Source organism: Homarus americanus, unplaced genomic scaffold (genome assembly GCF_018991925.1).
Source record: "Homarus americanus isolate GMGI-L3 unplaced genomic scaffold, GMGI_Hamer_2.0 scaffold50281, whole genome shotgun sequence".
In the NCBI taxonomy this organism is placed as follows: Eukaryota; Metazoa; Arthropoda; class Malacostraca; order Decapoda; family Nephropidae; genus Homarus; species Homarus americanus.
In genome coordinates this window covers 5,365,832-5,385,272 of record NW_024742338.1, presented here as the reverse complement: position 1 = coordinate 5,385,272, position 19,441 = coordinate 5,365,832, and the positions used below count along the sequence as shown (strand labels likewise).

Sequence of the window (19,441 nt, the reverse complement as noted above, 5' to 3'; positions counted from 1 at the left end):
TCGGAGTTGCCTACAGTGCTTTGAAGATACGGTGTTTAATCAGGCAAATCAGTAGAAAAGAACCAAGAACTTACGCAAACGAACATTGCCAGTGATATGATAAAGCTGTCTTGGCACAGTACCTCTGGCTAACGCTCAGTTAAACCTCCAGTCATAACAAGTCAGAAGAAGATTAGTGAGAGACTGCTCGCCAGTTGGGGAAAAGGCAAAAATATCTCTCCTGGGAGAGGAAAACTTTGCAGTTAAGGACAGCATTGCCAAGCAACTGGACCAGTTATTTGACATAATTACTTGCAAGTGCTTGAGTGTTTCTCTGTACAAGGTTTGGATGCGATAAAACTGACTGTAAATCCCGGCCACATCTCCTGTATTTGCAAAGCGTGACTGAAGATTCCTGTAGTCGAACTGGCATTTGTCAAAGCACAGAGAGAAGACTTCAGCAGTATAGAACTTTCATGATTTCTAGCCAAGATATTCCGGAGTCAAGAGACAGGAGGCTATACAGAGAGACAGAAGGAGAAGAGTTGCCGAGAAAAGGGCAGAGAAAGGCCCAGGGTGAGGTAAAAAGGCCGATGATTGAGTCAAGCTGATTCAGAGTTTAATGACTTCCCCATGGCTGATCCAGTGCTAGCCAGGAGGGCTAGTGACTGTCCCTAACTTGAAAATAATGATCCCCGACCTTCAGGCATAAGATTCCGAAATGGGAAAGATATCGAGCATAGCTCTGGCCATCTTGCGACACCACACTGGTCTCAGAGAAACTGCAGAATGCTTAGCTGCCTGGACGGCGGTGGTTTGATAACACCTGATGATGTTCTACCTGGTATTAGATCTTAACAAAGTAAGGAGAGCTCAAGGCTTAGTAGTAACCGAAGGAGTTTGATAAGGGGATAGAAAAATAGAATCATGTGTTTGTTCTTTGATGGAGAAGGGATGTACTAAGTGTTGTGCTGAAAGTTGGAGATTCTGACCAAGTTGTTCCCTGCCATGAAGGGAGGAACCTACTCCTGCTGCAGTGACCAGGAGGAAGTATTTGTGGCATTTCACTCCAGAAAGATGACATCAGGAAACCAGCTGAGATAGTGGCAAAATAACATTTGAACTGGCTCAGAGAGGAACATCAGACCGAGCCACCACAGCAGGCCATTGGAGGGATGCCAACACACACGAACACAGGAGGTGGCAAGGGGTCTTCACGAGTGGATAGGCGAGAAGAGATTGGGAGGAAGCTGGTCTGGATTGTTTGTGACCTCCACACCAACAGAGTTGCCACTCAGACATCTGATCAGGGCTGGATGGCAGACTCTTTCAAACAACAGAATGGTGCAATTCACTCCTGGCAAGATGCTGGACTCTGCCACTGAGTTAGAAATAAATCCGAGCTTTGAAAAAAAAAATCACAGTTGGCCCTCCACTGTTGAGCTTGCACATACTGTCATTGACGACCTGAGTACTGACCAGTACTATGGTTACACATGATTTGCAGTGCCATCAAAACTGGGGTGCATCTGATAGACTTGCTTGCTTACTGCAGATGGGGTCAGTCTCATTCTCAGGTGGCTCACAACGGCTCTCAGGTTCTGCAGAATTTGGGTAAAACATCATAAACTGAAAGGGAACCAGCTACAACCTGAGACTTGTCCAATTCATCGTAGTGTCTACTTGCCAATTGGACCAACACCAAAGTCAATCCATTGTTCCGAAGGACGAGGCATGTTCTCTTCCAGCTTGGCTTCCTGAGGAGTCAGCCAAGGAAGGTTATTTCAGATTGTGGAACAGACTGTGAGGAGATCTTCCTGAAATCTGTCTCCTCCCGAGGTAGTTCTGCAGACAATGCTCTGCAGTAGGATGAGAGAGAGAGAAGAGTGGCAGTCAAGTCTTGGATATGAGACTTATGGGAGGATCTGGAGCTTGACGAATCAGTTGGTGACGATTCCTTCAGGTCAGGAAGACTCCTGAAGTCAATCTAGGTGCCAAGCCCTCCTTTGATCTCATAACTGATCTATGGATAAGCACAGGCCAGCAGTGAGCCCCTCTTACCTGCAGCCTCACCAATGTTCAAGTCAGAGCTTTTTCCTGGACCCCATGCATGTCCTACTGGCCTCGCACACCCAGAGTATGGAAGCGTTGTATTTTGCAGCAGAGTGTGACGAGGCCAGCAAGTCACGTGTGCGGCCAGGAGGAGGAGGAGGCTGCATCCGGCTCAGGTGGTCAGCAGGGAGGTGATGGTAGAAAGCAAGCAAGAAGACCATTCTATGGTGTGCAGCAACACGGCGTTCGTAGTAGTAAAAACGGTTTTGTATTTGATGAGTTTGTTTCAAAGAAAGTCATTAAATTTAATAAGTAAATATAAGATCTAGTTTCACTATTCTGATCTATTTTTCATCCTAATAAATTAACCTGATACATTTACTTTACTTTAAATAAGCTATTAGTGGTGTTAGAGTAAAAGGGTGGGAATACTGAATTTCATAAGATTTCAAGTTAAAATTTACCTGGCAAAAATGAAAACTTTTCAAATCTGAAGATATCACATGGATTCTGCACATAGAACTTATCATTAATACACGATTTTTTCAAACTAAAAAAAAAAATTCGCCTCCTAAATTATGACACACCCTTAGTATATATATATATATATATAGGTACTAATATGTATATATATAATATATATATATATATATATATATAGAGTATATATATATATATATATGTATATATATATATATAGGTATACATATATATATATAATATATATATATATGTATATCTTAGATTGACACACCCTTATTATATATATATATATATATAGGTATAATATATATATATATATATATATATATATATATATATATAGAGTATATATATATATATATATATATATATATATATATATATATATATATATATATAATATATATATATATGTATATATTATATATATATATATATATATATATAATATGTATGTGTATATATAGAGTGTACATGTAATATAATATGTAATATTAATAATAATAATATTGTGTATGAATAATAGTATATATATGTAATAATATGTAATATGTAATTATATGTATATGTTGTATTATATTATGTATTATGTATTATTTGTATATATATATGTAATATAATATATGAGTGTAATATGTATATGTATGTATGTATGTATATAATAATATATATGTATGTTATTAATATTATTATGTATTATGTATATGTGTATGTATGTATTGTTTTTTTGTTGTTTTTGTATATATATATATATACATATATATATATATATATATATATATATATATATATATTTATATAGTATATATATATATATATATATATATATATATATATATATATATGGTATATATATATATATATATATATATATATATATATATATATATATATATATATATATATATATATATATATGTGTGTTAGCGGGAGAGAGAAGGGGAGAAGAGAAGACAGGAATGCTGCGTTTAGCACGTTAAAGGGGTGAGATGCACTTTCTTAGAAAAATTTTTAGGGGGGTTGTATGCATGTTTTTCTCAGCACATGAGGACAGTGCTGTCTTTTTTTTAGGGGGGTCGATTGTAATATTCAGAAATTTCAGTGTAATTTCAAACGCCGCGCCATTCGCGATGCTGAGTTCAAGGTCGTCTGAGGTGTTACGAATTGGGGATTTAGAATATAGTTAAAAGTCTACCCAGATCCCAACAGGCAACAACAAAAAAAACAAAGACAATCGGACTATAAAAGGGTAGACAAAGGATGCGAGTTTTTGTTGTGTATAATAAAGTACCATAAATTCCTTAACAAAATATTCAGCTTTCTATAATTTACCCTTAACCATACTTAACCTAAACATTAACAGTATATACATATTTATACAACATACAATAATTTGAAGCAAGGTGGAGGTTGGGGAGGCAATATATGATTACAAATACTTAAGTGCGGAGCTGAGATGGCTGACGAGTAAGGCTGAGTATTGTAGAAGACAGTAGGTAGTCACTGTGCCGTAGGTTCCAGGATAGGTGATCCTGTGGTCACTTCTCAGAGTGAACTGAACTTTCCTTGATCTGGATCTGATGAGGAAGACTTGGAGGAGGTGACGCAACAACCAGGATATGGAGAAGGGAAACCCCAGAGTGGTAACTAAGACTAGTCATACTCGGGTTTCGTCCCTAGATGGCGTTGTTCGTGGTGCTGGGTAGGTAGATCAGGACAATAGATGGCGTGGTTCATAGTGCTGGGTAGGTAGATCATGACAATTGATGGCGTGGTTCGTAACAGAGGGAAGTCCGCTCTCCCCGCATGTAGCGAGAGGTTGTGGAACTAGGCCTATACGATATTAAATGTAATTTACCGAGTTAATAGGGACGCGAATCATAAAATTAAATAGCAGTTATTAAATTGAAAATAATTATAGATCGTTTCCCAGTCTGAAAATGTTGCTTACCTCCTATTTAAGTTTAATCGTCTGATAAATAAGTCACTCCTGGAAAGCGTGAACCAGGGAGCAAGGTGGCCGGGGAGCTGTGAGAGAGGTCAAGGACCACCTCTGTGCTGTACCCAGGAGAGACGGATCGCGTGACCTGGTTCCTTCGTTTATTTAACATCAGTATTAACAATTAAGTTTTATTCAATCTCATACAAAGCTTGATAGGGCGGTAGGAACAAACGGTGATGTGAGACAATAGCTAACAGCCAGGGTTTTTCAGGGTTCTGTAGACCCCACGCGGTATGATAACGTCCACTGGCGGGATGAGACACGAGTGGTGAAGCCAGCTGTATGAACATCCAATGACCTTGGTTTGAGCCACCTGTTGAGTATGGTGAGAGTTGGAGTGAACCCAGCTGTCTAGGTGCCCAACTAACGACGTGACGATCGTTTGGGGTCATCAACTCTCCTCTACCTCGGCTCACAATACCACATATCTTCAAGCAGCTTAGTGAAAACCTTTTACTAACGGGAAGCTAAAGCTTCTCTCAACTGTACAAGGTCTGATTGGCTCACTCCCTTCTGCTTCATGGATGTACTGGGGGTAAAGTGAAGCCAGCTGAGTGATACAGGGCCGCACACTGGGGCCAAGAGTCAGTGGAGTTTAGAGGTACACTTTCCAAGGTGTTGAAAGGCTGATTTGGGCCTTAAACTAAGGGTGCCGGTTGGTTGTGCCTTAAAGGACTACGGAGTGCAGGTGGAATCTGTGTGTGTGTTAGGTTAGGAAGCATGGTTCACCGGTATTGGTGGACTCGGTAACTTCTTAATAATAGTGACAATATTTTTGTGTGTAGTTAATACTATTTTTTCAGTTACTAATGTATGCTGTGGGCATTTAATATTTCTTTATAATCTCAATCTCCGGTATAACCTTTGTTCCCCAGAGTAGTGTTTAAGTTAGGTTAGGAGGTGTGTATCTGTTGGGGTAATATAATTTTGTTGAGTGCCCTGAAGGCCTATTCAGGGTGGAGTTAATAAGCTCTGATTTTTATACCATTTTCTCAGTGCTGGATATAATTTTTGTGAGTGCCCTTAAGGCCTATTCATTGTAGAGTTATTAATTTTTTATTTTTTTTAATACCATTTTCTCAGTGATTGATATTTTGTTGAAAGCCCTAAAGGCCTGGTTCATGTGTGCAAGCAACATTTCTTAATACTTGAAACTTATTATCCTCTAATGAGGCATTGCGTGAGTTTCTAATAATTTCAACATCTTGTATAACTTTTATTCCCCAGAGTAGTAATTTAAGTTCAGGTTAAGAAGTGCACATATTGGTGTACCATTATTTGATTGTGTTCGTAGTGTTGGAGGGAATATAAGTGTAAATTTTACAATGTGTCTCATTCATCCCAGTCACAGACGCTATCCTTCCACGTGTCACGGACAATTCGTTTTGTTTAGTAAAGTTAAGTGCTCTTGTGCTGGTTCGGGATTTCTCACTAAGGGGCGCTTCCACTGCCAATACCATCTAATAATCTTTAATAAAACCCAAGTCAAGTGAGAAATTAAAGTCCAGTAAATTCCGACCGGTTACATATATATATATATATATATATATATATATATATATATATATATATATATATATATATATATATATATATATATATATATATGCTGATAACCACAAGGAAAGAAGAAAACACGAAGTTCCCAAGCTCTTTCGTGTAATTCACATCTTCAGGGGTGAGGTTTCTTCTTTCCTTGTGGTTATCAGCACATACCTGGATCACGCACAACTACAGTGATTTACTTGCATATATATATGTGTGTGTCTGTGTGTGTGTGTGTGTGTGTGAAACCGGTCGGAATTCCTATTGGGGTTTATTTAAATGGATGGCAATGCAGTGGAAGGACCCCTCAGAATACCTAACCAGCACAAACAAAATTAATAAAGTGTTTACCGTGACCTAGACTGGTGTTCCTGAGATTGGGGTTAAAGAGACGCACTGGTAATGATATGACACTTGTATTACTCAATAGCAATAAAAAAGATATTAATTGCACAAGACATAAAAATTCATTTGGATTAATTCCTCAACATATCCTACATCGCTAGATGCCACGATTAATAGCACAATAATTCATTTGGATTAATTTCTCAACACATCTTTCACTATTAGACACTCCTACCATCAGCATAGAAAAATCTAAATCGGGTCCCAATGTGAGCTCACACCAGCTCAGGAGTTGTTGAGGTCAAGAGTCTCGCTTCCCTGATTTTTAACCCACTGACATTCCCATTAGAACACAACCCGACGGATCCATATCTCAGCAGCTCCTCGGGACACATAACATAGCATAGTTGTCTGGACAAACCCCACGAAATAATATTAATTACTAGAGAATATTAGTTCTTAATTTGCTATACTGCACAAAAACCAAAGATTTTAACTAATAACCCAAATCATCATGCACATACATGAAACACAAAAATATGTGTGGTAACCGAGAAAATCACTCATGGCTCGTCAGGGGGCGGCTCATCCACTTATTCTTATTACTTTACTTCTGGGTTCATGAGTCATGTGTGCTATCTCCACCATAACCGTAACCGTGCTCAACAACACTGGCCCAGAAATACACCATCATCGCCAAGTTGTACTACACGCATAGCACCAAACAACCCCTTAAAAGGCACTCCCACGTCCAGAATGTAAGATCAACCATCAGGGTCGTCGACCTTACACCAGGACTTGGTTAGACAAAAAACATACACCCATAGTTGAAGAGATGAAGGTACCTAGTAGAAGAGTCAGCACCGATACTCGGTGGGCAGACAATACTCAGTAGCACCGTGGGAATTTCTGTCTCCCAGAGCTCAACCTTTCATTCCACTCATCCTGCACCCAGGGCAAACTCTCTCTCCCAGTTACTTTATAGGAGGGGGAGAGCAACAGTGTTAATCCTGCCCACTTAGGTCAGATCACCATACAACTAGGTGTACCTTGCTTCAGCTAGAATAGAGATCTAGTTTTCCCTCCTTCTAGTAAATTCCCTTAGCTGTGGTGATGTGTAGTGTCGTCTTGGTGCCAGTCCCAGCGGGGTTTACACATGCGCGTGTTGCACGCATCTGTCTATCCTGGGAGATCCGGGTGAAAACCAGGTCGACCATGTCGGGCCTATCATCAGTCCCCTCCGCTTCAATCACTATGCTAACAGCACTTCCGTTCGAGTGGTTCCTTCACTCCTGAAATTGGAGTTTTATTAACTACTGCTAAATTCTTCCCCGCCCTATCTAAACAATGACTGCAATCGAACTGGACTTACTTGTGACCACAGTTGAAAGCACCTACAAGATTTTGAAGCCACGTGGACGTTTTCTGTCGACGAGCGAGGCACGACCTGTCTGCTTTCTCCAAGTGAAAAGCTAAGAGTGACCAGCGCATTCTTCCAGGCACACCTGCCTCTCTAAAGGACTACTTAATTTTTAAAGCTTAAATTATGCCTGATTATCCTCTATTTCCTTTTAGGGAAAGACTATCACTATTGTAATATTTATTTACGTTAGTTAATTCCGGATACGAACGTCCTCTACGGTTTTCCGGTAATCATGTTATTAATTCGTGACCGCATGACGCCATTCACTTTCATATTTTGATTATTTCCTAAGGACACACGTAACATACTTTGAAATGGAAAACTATCCAAGATAACTTTTGTTAATTTTATAGCTGGCTTTTAACTTCGTCAACAGTGTACACATTAATTAGACAAAGTGCATTTAATTTTCATAGGCCTATGTGACACACGGCAGTTGGTTCCTGACACCTCCACTTGGCTGCTTCGAGGCGTTGCACGAAAGCGACCATGATTATAACAACCACGACCATGTTTATCTCATATACTATAGGAATAGCCGTGTGTGTGTGTGTGTGTGTGTGTGTGTGTCTGATCTGGGCAGCCGAAACGGCACAATCGTTTTTCATCAAACTTGGTGGAAAAATCGCATGTCGAAGGTTTCTTTAGGAAGGCATTAATTAACCATTTTATTTACGCTGGATAACGATGTCGCTGTAGGCCAGCCAGCCTTCCGGCGCTTGCGCGCTAGCCAAGCACGAGCGTTCGAACTTTCACGCTTTGGTAAACTGTACCACCGGATTCGCCACGGGGCACGAAGTGCCCACGATCACTTGTCATCTCTCTACGGGATTTCTGTCGCAAAACATTTTTCGATAGTATAAGAAAATACAGGTCACAGGTTAGGTTAGGTTAGTTTAGGTTAAGATATGATAAATTATATTATAAGTTATAAGATTAGCTTAACATACACCGGTAAAGGGGGGGGGGGGAGAACTCAAAACTAGTGATTTCCGATAGAAATGAAGGTCTAAATCGTTCATAACACATCGCAAACCATCAGAAAATCATAGTCTGCATGTCCAAGTACAAGGATGACCAAAACTTAAAATTTCCCAATATAGCCTATCTCGAATCTAAGCATCCAAATACTAATGGAAGTTAAAGTACAATCTTACCCACCAATTAATATAAATGATGATATATCCTAGTAGTTCATTAGTGAATCATCAAAACAATAACAGCACTATGTTGTCATGCTTATCTCGCATTAGGCATTCTCAAAACAAAGTCCAGACAATGTCATTACTTCTAAATTGACTCGTATCTCCATCTAGTACTGATTTACTCTGTAAATGCACTGAAAAAAAAAGAGTTTTTTATGTCCATAAGAACATAAGAATGGAGGAAACTGCAGCGGGCCTATTGGTCCATACTGGGCAGTTCTAGTTACACCCAACCCCTATAGCTCATATATTCATCCAACCTATGTTTGAAGCGGCTCTTCACGGCACATTTCTTCACTTACGAAATGTACGTGACTTAGACCATAAAAAAACACCCTTAAAACTTACCTGAACGTGGCATTTGGGGTCGGAAGAAGCCATCTTTTCTACTACCACCGACTGAGTTTGCTGGAGAACGTCGTCTGCAGGGAAGATGATGACGTCATGGCAAATGAGGGCCCTGTTTCTAGAGAAATTAACTTATCTCGACTATTATAGCAGGACTGTAAACTTTTATTACAAATTATATATACCGTATCACTCTACGAACGTGGCAGAGGGTATTTCTTGTGTTTACCCAGAACCGTCAACTCGTCCGTTGTCAATGATATACTTGTGCAAGTTCAATTTTTCCTGCTTTCTACACGTGAAATAAAGAGCCAGAACAGGCTGGATGTGTCACTTGATGCCTCAATGGCATTGTCGTACTCCTAGCCACGGATTGGGCATCTGGTTTGTTATTAATTTGAGTTTTAAGTGGTTTTAACTGTGGAAGCAGAGTTGGGTGAACAATAAAACTTGCTTTTGTCCTGTAAATGTGCTTCTATCTATCCTATGACCTCAGTAGATGATCCATGAAGTTAGGTAAGGTGGTGTCATTATGAAGCGAACCATGACCAAAGTAAATTGGGGATTCACTTTCTTGACAGTAAAAGTATACAGCACTCATGATCGCTCTCACCAAATAATGTGTTGTTTACCTTCTGCTGCTTAAGATGAACACTGTTCAGTTTGCCACTAACTAAAGATCTGGCAAATTTGTTTTGTACAAAAATATACTGAAAACTACCTTGGCTTTCACATATGCCAACGACATTGTCAGATTTAATTATACTTCTTTGTCGCAGGGAATATTTTTGGCAGTCTTTATTCCCACCTTTCATCCCATTAGAACCGACGCAGAAAACAAAAGACGACGAATTAAGAAACAAATAAAATACTAAACCTATGTCTCACCTCAGCGTACAGTACAGTATGCACTGATCTCTCATTGCTCAATTGCCAGGGTGCCCGGCTGCCCGTAAATATATACAGGTACTTGAGTAACACTTATCGTACTGTGATTGTTGTCCCTTTTTGTTTCAATGTTTGGTATTATTCTTGAGACATCTTACTAACACTTTTTGTTGCTTCAGCTCACCTCTAGTGAACCGCACCTAAGACTTGGTGAGGGTCAGAGGCATCACCGTGATATGCATCTTTAACATAAATTTGTTTAAACATAACAGTTAATGTGGTCATATATGATATAACATACAATTGTTCAAGTTAGGTGTTTGCTATATAACATTATTGAACAAACTGATTTTTGAGCTAATAATAAAAGCACTCTCGAAAGAAAAGGATATTAGCGTTGATGTATCTTACATCAGGCAGACAAGAATGTGTACGCCGACCTTTGCTTGTGTTGTAGCTTTATCAACGCCACCCTCGTGACAAGTGTCAAAGTGACGTTGAGGTTTCGATGTATAGTATATTGTAGTGATATTACTACTGTGTTGGCTTTATCTGCTTTAGTAACATGTGGATCCTTATTTTTCTTAAGGGCTTGGATTGCTTTGGCGAATCTTTCTGGACAATTTGGAACACAAGGCTTAGATATAGATGCACACACAATACCTTTACACATGTTCACTTCTTCATTTGTCAAATTACTGAATTTCTCTAAATTGCCAAATGCTCTGGCTATATCAACACTGTCTACTCTCTTGGTAGAGCCATCAAATCTTAAACCATAACCGAGGGCACACAAGGTACCATTGTCTAGTTGTTTAGAGGAGAGATTCACTACATAGTTGTGATTGGCATCCTTAGTCCAATCACTATTTCTAATAAGGAGTGCCAATTTGTGGTCTAGCTTAGCTTGAAGATCAGAACGTTCACATCTCAGGTTATCGAAACAGTAATCCAACATGAACTTTTTCCAATCACTCGGTATGGTCATATTAAAGGCATGCTTTTTCTGTCTTTCAATACGGAAAGCTTCATCCACCTAAAATTCTTTATTTCAAAGTGTTTATTTAGGATGATTTCTTGGAAATCATCAAAGGGGCGATCAGACATCTGCAGGACACGTTGTGGGAGGATTGATTTTGGCATGACTTTTTCACTAAGGCATGTCAGTAGAAACTTCAAACGTATTTTCAATTTGTGGGCCGTGATCATCGAAGAGGAGTACTCAGTAACGAAAGGAGACAGTCAGGACAGCTTGTAGAGAAGCAGATAAAGCCAACACATTAGTTATTTTAAACAAAGATGATTATTTTTATAAAATGAATGACCTTTTATTTGTTGTAGCAACATATTCTAAGCTCATAAATAATCCTCTCAACACAGTTAACACACAGTTTAACAAAAAACTTAAGTCTCTAGTGAGAGGTAGAGATAATCTCATTAAACATTTTACTTCAACGTCCCATCCAATGCCATACATGTACGGTCTAATTAAGACTCACAAGCCTAATAACCCAGCAAGACCCATCATTAGCTCAGTTGGGTCAATCACTTATAAGTTATCTAAATGGTTAGTTTCTTTACTAAATCCCCTAGTTGGCAAATTTCTAACTCTAATATTAAGAATATTATGAATCTGGTTGATAAACTCAATAACTTACACATTAATTATGATTTTAAACTGGTCAGTTTTGATGTAATATCACTCTTTACAAAGGTCCCAGTTGATGATTTACTGGAGTTCCTCACAGATTCCCTGGATAATATTTCATTGCTCGTCTCGAAAGATGACTTCATCGAACTCAATGGCAATGGGTAATCTGCTTTCGTCAGTATTAAGCAACTTATATATGGATATCTTTGAGAAGAATCTATTAAGTAATATTTTATCACCTTCAGCAGTCTGGTTTAGACATGTAGATGATGTAATATGTCTTTGACCATGTAATGATGACCTAAAAGCTTTTCTACCACAACTTAACAACGTAGCCCCCTCAATCAAATTCACTGTGGAATTAGAGAATGACTGCAAATTACCATTCCTCGACTGTCTGATCCACAGAATAGGTAACACCTTTAAGTTCAGATTTACAGGAAACCTACTAATGTGTGTTCATACATTCATTATTATTCTGCCCACCATAATAGAACAAACAGTCAGTATTTTCTTCAATGTTTTTACGTGCTTTAAGAATATGCAGTCCGGAATTCATTGATGAGGAGTATAAATATATCTATAATATTGGCTTGAACCTTAAGTACCCTAGGTCTTTTATAGACAATTGCCTTAACATTACCAAGAAATCTTTTTATAGAACCGATCTTAAGCCCACCCATGACAATAAGAATCTCTTAGTACTGTATTACCATTTAACAAAAATTTCTCTCAATTTCCTATAGAAATGAAAACCTGAAACGTTAATGTGGCATTTAAAAACTCATGCACTGTAAAACAAATGTAAATTAAGAACTCCCCCAACAATGCAGGCGGCTGCATTTACAAGGTTCCTTGCAAGGAATGTAATATGTTCTACTTAGGCCAGACGGGTAAAGATCTTATAACTAGACTTAAACAGCATAAATATAGTGGTAGGACAGCCCACGAATCCAATGCTCTGTTCATTCATATGAGAGATAATAAGCATTGCATTGACTGGGATAATGCCTCCTCAATATTACCTTGTAATTCAATTGTCAGTAGGAACATTATACAATCCAGTCCCGAATCTGTCAACATGAAATTGAGTAATGGTATGTACAAACTGGATAATTTTGTGATTAAGAAGATTTGTAACCAGGTGAGAAGGTTGGGTTATCTTACCCTATGACCTGACTACGGACATTGGCTGAGCCAATTGCTATCAAATGTGAAATCACTACCTAGTTTTTCGTTTCGTATGGATACTGTATTTGGTCCAAACATACCGGATTTTCTAATTTATTGCAATAAGGTAATTATGTAATACTGTTCTAGCACAAAAAAGGGTTTTGGTATTACTGAGCTTGTGATGTGACGGAGGTGGGGAGGTGCGCTGTGATTATGGATGTGTGCATTATTATTATTATTATTATTATTATTATTATTATTATTATTATTATTATTATTATTATTATCATTATTATTATTATTATCATTATTATTATTATTATCATTATTATTATTATTATTATTATTATTATTATTATTATTATTATTATTATATTTGATATCATTCTTAAAGTAAAAGACACCTTTTATATTATATGAATACTATATTTAGCAGACTTTGTGTTTTAGAGCGGAGCAGCTAAACAAAAAACGCAAGTTGTTTCAAGGTTACCAGCCACTTAACTTATTGGGGGGGGGGGGGTTATCAGAGAAAACAACATTACAGTGAGAAAATATTGTTGAGCGCTCAGGGTTGGACAGGAGAGTGTATCTCGGTGGAACGATGAAAACTATTGCTTTTCATGGGGAAAAAATAAACGAGATTAACATATATCACACAGAGAGGATCAGGTAAATAATGGTGAAACAACAGTAGAAGGAAGACGTGTAAGACTGGATGATTTTAACGAAACAAGCGATCAGGATGGGGCATCATAGCCTCAACATGTCACCTGACAGAGATAGCAGGAAAAACAAGTCATCAGCTGTAGATAAATAAATGTTCAATATAACTGACGTCCTCTACGAAAACTGACGAGTCACCGTGATATGAAGTCGAGTACTGTACACCCAACATGGGGCTGAAGCCAACTTCAGCTACGGCTTCTGGAAGCCAGTTTTCTTTTAGGGGGTTGGCTTTGGCTTCGGCACCGGCTTCGGCTTCGACATACACACTGACCATTTGTGATGTCACATCTGACCTGATCTCATACTTTTCTGTTCCCACAATGACCTGACCTAATAGAGCCTTGTCTGTATACAGGGACCAAGGTAGGTGTCACATACCTCCTGTATGCTGGTGCTTTGTTCCCAACTTATTTTTTTTTATTTAGAGAGAGAATACTACAAGTACAGTATATGTTATAAAACAACAAAATATATTTACTACTTGAGCGAAACCATACTCAATAATAGTTTATATTTGGAAAATTTCGGACAGGAAAGGGGCGCCCTTCCTACGTCGTTTGGATCTGGCCATTCAACGGTTGCTGGAGGCTGGCCTAATCACCTTCTGGATGGATGACGTCATCTTCACCCGCGTGAGAAACACCAGAAGACAACAGCGGGAGGAAGAGGCCGGGAAGAACCAAGACAATGACTATAACGTTATTTATCAAGTAATGCAATTGTGGTGTGACGCCCCAAGGGAAACTTGAACATATTGTACAGTAAAAATCGCACACATTGTTCCTCTAACACACTGAGTCTTCTCGCTCATCCTTCACACAACAACACATTACCACTTTTTGTTATATCTTCTATCCTTCACATTTACGTGGCAATATGATAACATATTTGTATCACTTGGCAATTGTCACAACTCATACCTGGTAAACATTGTAATGTGTGTCTTTTCGAATATTTGCTAACCATGTTCATCATAATATATTGAGGCTAGTTTTGTCGTTATATCAATTTTGCATTTCTCCTCCAGGAGGACGACGGACAGGTGGTGCTGGGCCTCCACCACCTGCAAGTCACCTTCTACCTTCTGATGCTTGAGTAAGGACTCGGCTTTCTCGCCTTACTTCTGGAGTATCTCATCTACACTCTCTATTGACCTTACACACCTCAGTCTTGTAAAGATATAGGTCTTGTACAGTCTAGACTCTAGACTCTAGACAGTAAATCATTGTAACTGCAGAGGCCAAGGCTAATACTACACCAACCACCCAGTTGTTAGAAATTTGTTATAGTACAGTCTCAGATCAGTAAAAATGGCAAGGCTATCTTATTAATATTCTGGATTTTATCAGACAGGTCATGAACTGAATATATTTCTGGTATTCCATTATTATAACAACATTAATGTACTGTACAATGTTACTAGTTAGAATATCTGTTCAGGTCACCTACAGTAGTTGAAGAATTTAGTATTAACAAGTGATCGTGGGCACTTCGTGCCCGGTGGCGAGTCCCGTGGTGCAGTTTACCAAAGAGTGAAAGTTCGAACGCTCGTGCTTGGCTCGCGGGTTGCCGGAAGGCTGGCAGCATACAGCGACATCGTTTTCCAGTGTAAATAAAATGGTTAATTAATGCCTCCCTAAAGAAACCTTCGATATGGGACCAGGTTTGTTCCACTCTACGATTTCTTTTGCGATTTTTCCACCAAGTTCAATGAAAAACAATTGTGCCGTTTCGGCTGCCCAGAACAGACACACACACACAGACACACGGCTATTCCTATAGTGTATTAGATAAACATGGTCGTGGTTGTTATAATCATGGTCGTGGTTGTTATAATCATGGACGTGGTTGTTATAATCGTGGTCGTGGTTGTTATAATCATGGGCGTGGTTGTTATAATCATGGTCGTGGTTGTTATGATCATGGTCGTGGTTGTTATAATCATAGTCGTGGTTGTTATAATCATAGTCGTGGGTGTTATAATCATGGTCGTGGGTGTTATAGTCATAGTCGTGGTTGTTATAATCATAGTCGTGGTTGTTATAATCATGGTCGTGGTTGTTATAATCATAGTCGTGGTTGTTATAATCATGTCGTGGTTGTTATAATCATGGTCGTGGTTGTTATAATCATGGTCGTGGTTCATATAATCATGGTGGTTGTTATAATCATAGTCGTTGTTATAATCATTGTCGTGGGTCGTGGTTGTTATAATCATGGTCGGTTGTTATAATCATGGTCGTAGTTGTTATAATCATGGTCGGTTGTTATAATCATAGTCGTGGTTGTTATAATTATGACCGTGGTTGTTATAATCATGGTCGTGGTTGTTATAATCATAGTCGTGGTTGTTATAATCATAGTCGTGGGTGTTATAATCATGGTCGTGGGTGTTATAGTCATAGTCGTGGTTGTTATAATCATAGTCGTGGTTGTTATAATCATGGTCGTGGTTGTTATAATCATAGTCGTGGTTGTTATAATTATGACCGTGGTTGTTATAATCATGGTCGTGGTTGTTATAATCATAGTCGTGGTTGTTATAATCATTGTCGTGGTTATTTTTATAGTCGTGGTTGTTATAATCATGGTCGTGGTTGTTATAATCATGGTCGTAGTTGTTATAATCATGGTCGTGGGTGTTATAATCATCGTCATGGTTGTTATAATCATGGTTTTTTAGTGCATAACTATCCGGGCCCTAGTAATAATATACTCGATTTAGTTCTGTCAAACAGAGAAAACCTCATTAGTGATGTCGAGTAGGGAACGAACTTGGTAACAGCGATCACAAAGAAATTAGATTCCAGTTAGAATTTCAAGGCAGCCGCAAGGAAAATTCCACTAAAGTTCCAGATTTCAGAAGGGCAAACTTTGATAGTTTGAAGAGGCAGCTGAGAAAAGAGTTATCAAGTTTGGGGGTGAATTACATGACCTTCACATGAGGTGACCTCACACAATGTACCCACAAAGGGCGACTTCACCTTCCCTGGAGACCTGACGGTTGCGGTTAGGGAGGACCTGATAACGAGATCTGAGGTTGCCGAGTTCCACAACAATATAAATAATGAGTTACTCAATGCACAAAGGCAGAACATACCATACAGAAAACTCAGATCAAACAACAATGACCCTAAATGGATAAATAATTATTTAAAGAATATTATTGGACAAAGGAGAGCTATAGGTAGGAGAATAAATCATGGCGAAGTCTACCTCCGAGATTATTATAGGGTATTGGCCGGTAGGGTTCAGACTGAAATAAGAAAAGCAAAGAGGAATAATGAACTGAAGGTAGGAAGGGAGGCCAAGGCAAACCCCAAGAGATTCTACCAAATGTATCAAATTAAAACACGAGAAAATATTGGACCAATACAGTTAGATACCGGCGAGCTAACTGATAACGACTGAGAAATGAGCTATAATCTGAATAAATATTTTTCAATAGTTTTCACCACCGAAAATTTAAACATGATACCCGAGGCTCCGACTCTATACGGAGATAGTGAAGAAAATAAATTAAGCGAGATAGTAGTGACTAGTAACGATGTAAGTAAGCAAATAGACAAAGTAAACATAAGAACATAAGAAAATAAGGAGTCTGCAATAGGCTGGTTGGCCTGTGCATGGCAGCTCCTGTCGAGAGTTACTACAACTCTCTATCATCCATGAATCTATCCAGCCTCCTTTTGAAACTTTCCAGCATTCCAGCACTTACTACAAAGTTGCTAAGCTTGTTCCACTCGTCCACCACCCTATTTGTGAACCAGTTCCTTCCTATCTCCCTCCTAAACCTAAACTTATCCAACTTAAACAGTTGCTCTGAGTCCTATCCTGCACGGATATTATAAGAACTTTATCTATATCCCCAATGATTCCTTTCACCCACTTAAATACTTCTATCATATCTCCCCGCACTCTTCGTCTTTCTAGGGAATGCAAGTTTAGTTTCTTTGACCTATCCTGACATGGAAGGTTTCTAAGTCCCGGAATCATTTTCGTCAGTCTTCGCTGCACCGACTCTAGTGAATTGATATCCATTCTACAATAAGGGCACCAGAACTGAACCGCATAATAGAGGTGCGGCCTGACTAGCTCAAGATATAGTTGCAATAAGACCTCTGCACTCTTATTACTTACACTTCTAGATATAAAACCCAATACTCTGTTTGCCTTATTTCAAACATTAACTCACTGTTTTCTAGGCCGTTGGTCCGGGCTTTCACAAGTCGACTTCTCTAGGTTGATGTTGTTAAGGCTGTATACATTGACAGTATTCGATCTTCCAATATTAAGTACGCTGCACGTGCTGGTGTTGAATTTGAATTTGCCATTTTTCAGACCACCTCTGCAGTTTATTTAGATCCTCCAATAGTGCATTTGCATCCTGCCCTGAATTAATCTGCCGCCCTATTTTGGTGTCATCTGCAAACTTGCTTATGTCACTGCTGATCCCAGTATCTAGATCGTTTATGTAGATTATGAACAAGAGTCGGCCTAGTACTGACCCCTGGGGAACCCCACTGGTTACACAGCCCCACTCAGATTTAACACCATCTACGCTGACCCTCTGCGTTCTATCGGTGAGCCATGATTTTATCCAATTTAAAACTTTCCCTTCGATACCATGAGCCTTAACTTTTCTCAGAAGACTCTGATGCAGTACTTGTCAAATGCTTTGCTAAAGTCTAAGTAAATAACATCGTAATTTTCGTCATTATCTACAACCTCGAAGACTTTCCTAAAAAACGTCAGCAGATTTGTTAGACAAGATTTTCCCTTTGTAAACCCATTTTGAGAGTCGTAGATTAATTTGCTTTTCTTTAAATGTGATCGGATGCTATCTGCTATAATTGATTCAAGAAATTTCCCCACTACTGACGTCAAACTGATTGGCTAATAATTTGATGTTGATGCTCTATCTCCCTTTTTGAACATGGGTACTACATTTGCCTGTTTCCACAAGTCTGGCACAACTCCCGTGTCTAATGATTTTGTAAATAAATTTGCGAGGGGTCGGCTAATCTGTTCCCTACACTCTTTCAAGACTCGAAGGAAAATTTCATTCAGCCTTGGGGATTTTGTCTTCTTTAGTTTATTTATCCTCCTAAGAATATGCTCTTTTCTGATAGTGATATTCTTTAATTTCTTTGCTTTCTTTCCCCTAAATATCAGTTCCACCTCTGGAATTTCCTCGCGAATTTCTTCTGTGAAAACTGATAAGTAACTGTTCAATGCTTTGCTTATTTCTTCACTGCCATTTATACTTCCCCCCTCCCTGACTTTAAAGGCCCAACTTTGTCCTTGACCTTTGTTCTATATACCTGGAAAAATCCCTTGGGATTCGCCTTGGATTCTCTTGCTATTTTGATTTCATAGTCTCTCTTTGCTTTCCTTACATTTTTCTTAACATTCCTAGATAGTTCATTATACCCAATTCTGAGCTGCTCCTCCCCTCCCTTTAATTTCTTATAAATTCCTTTCTTTATTCCTATGTCATGTTTAAGTTTTCTGGTCATCCACCTTGGCTCATTCTTATTTGACCTAATTTTTCTGTATGGTATATTTTATTCTTGTGCTTTATGTAGTATACTAGTGAATATATTATAGTCATGATC

At 38.7% G+C, this 19,441-nt stretch overlaps 1 protein-coding gene across 1 annotated transcript in view; it reads right to left on the bottom strand.

The window, feature by feature from the left end:
- LOC121876848 (cytochrome P450 2L1-like) overlaps positions 1–10,320 on the bottom strand; it is a 38,036-nt gene extending 27,716 nt beyond the window's left edge. The window contains exons 1-2 of the mRNA XM_042382308.1: positions 10,271–10,320; positions 7,456–7,698 (exon numbers count right to left, since the gene is read on the bottom strand). The gene's annotated coding sequence lies outside the window, so the exon portion shown is untranslated. The remainder of the gene's footprint in view (positions 1–7,455; positions 7,699–10,270) is intronic.
- Between the last annotated feature and the right edge of the window lie 9,121 nt (positions 10,321–19,441).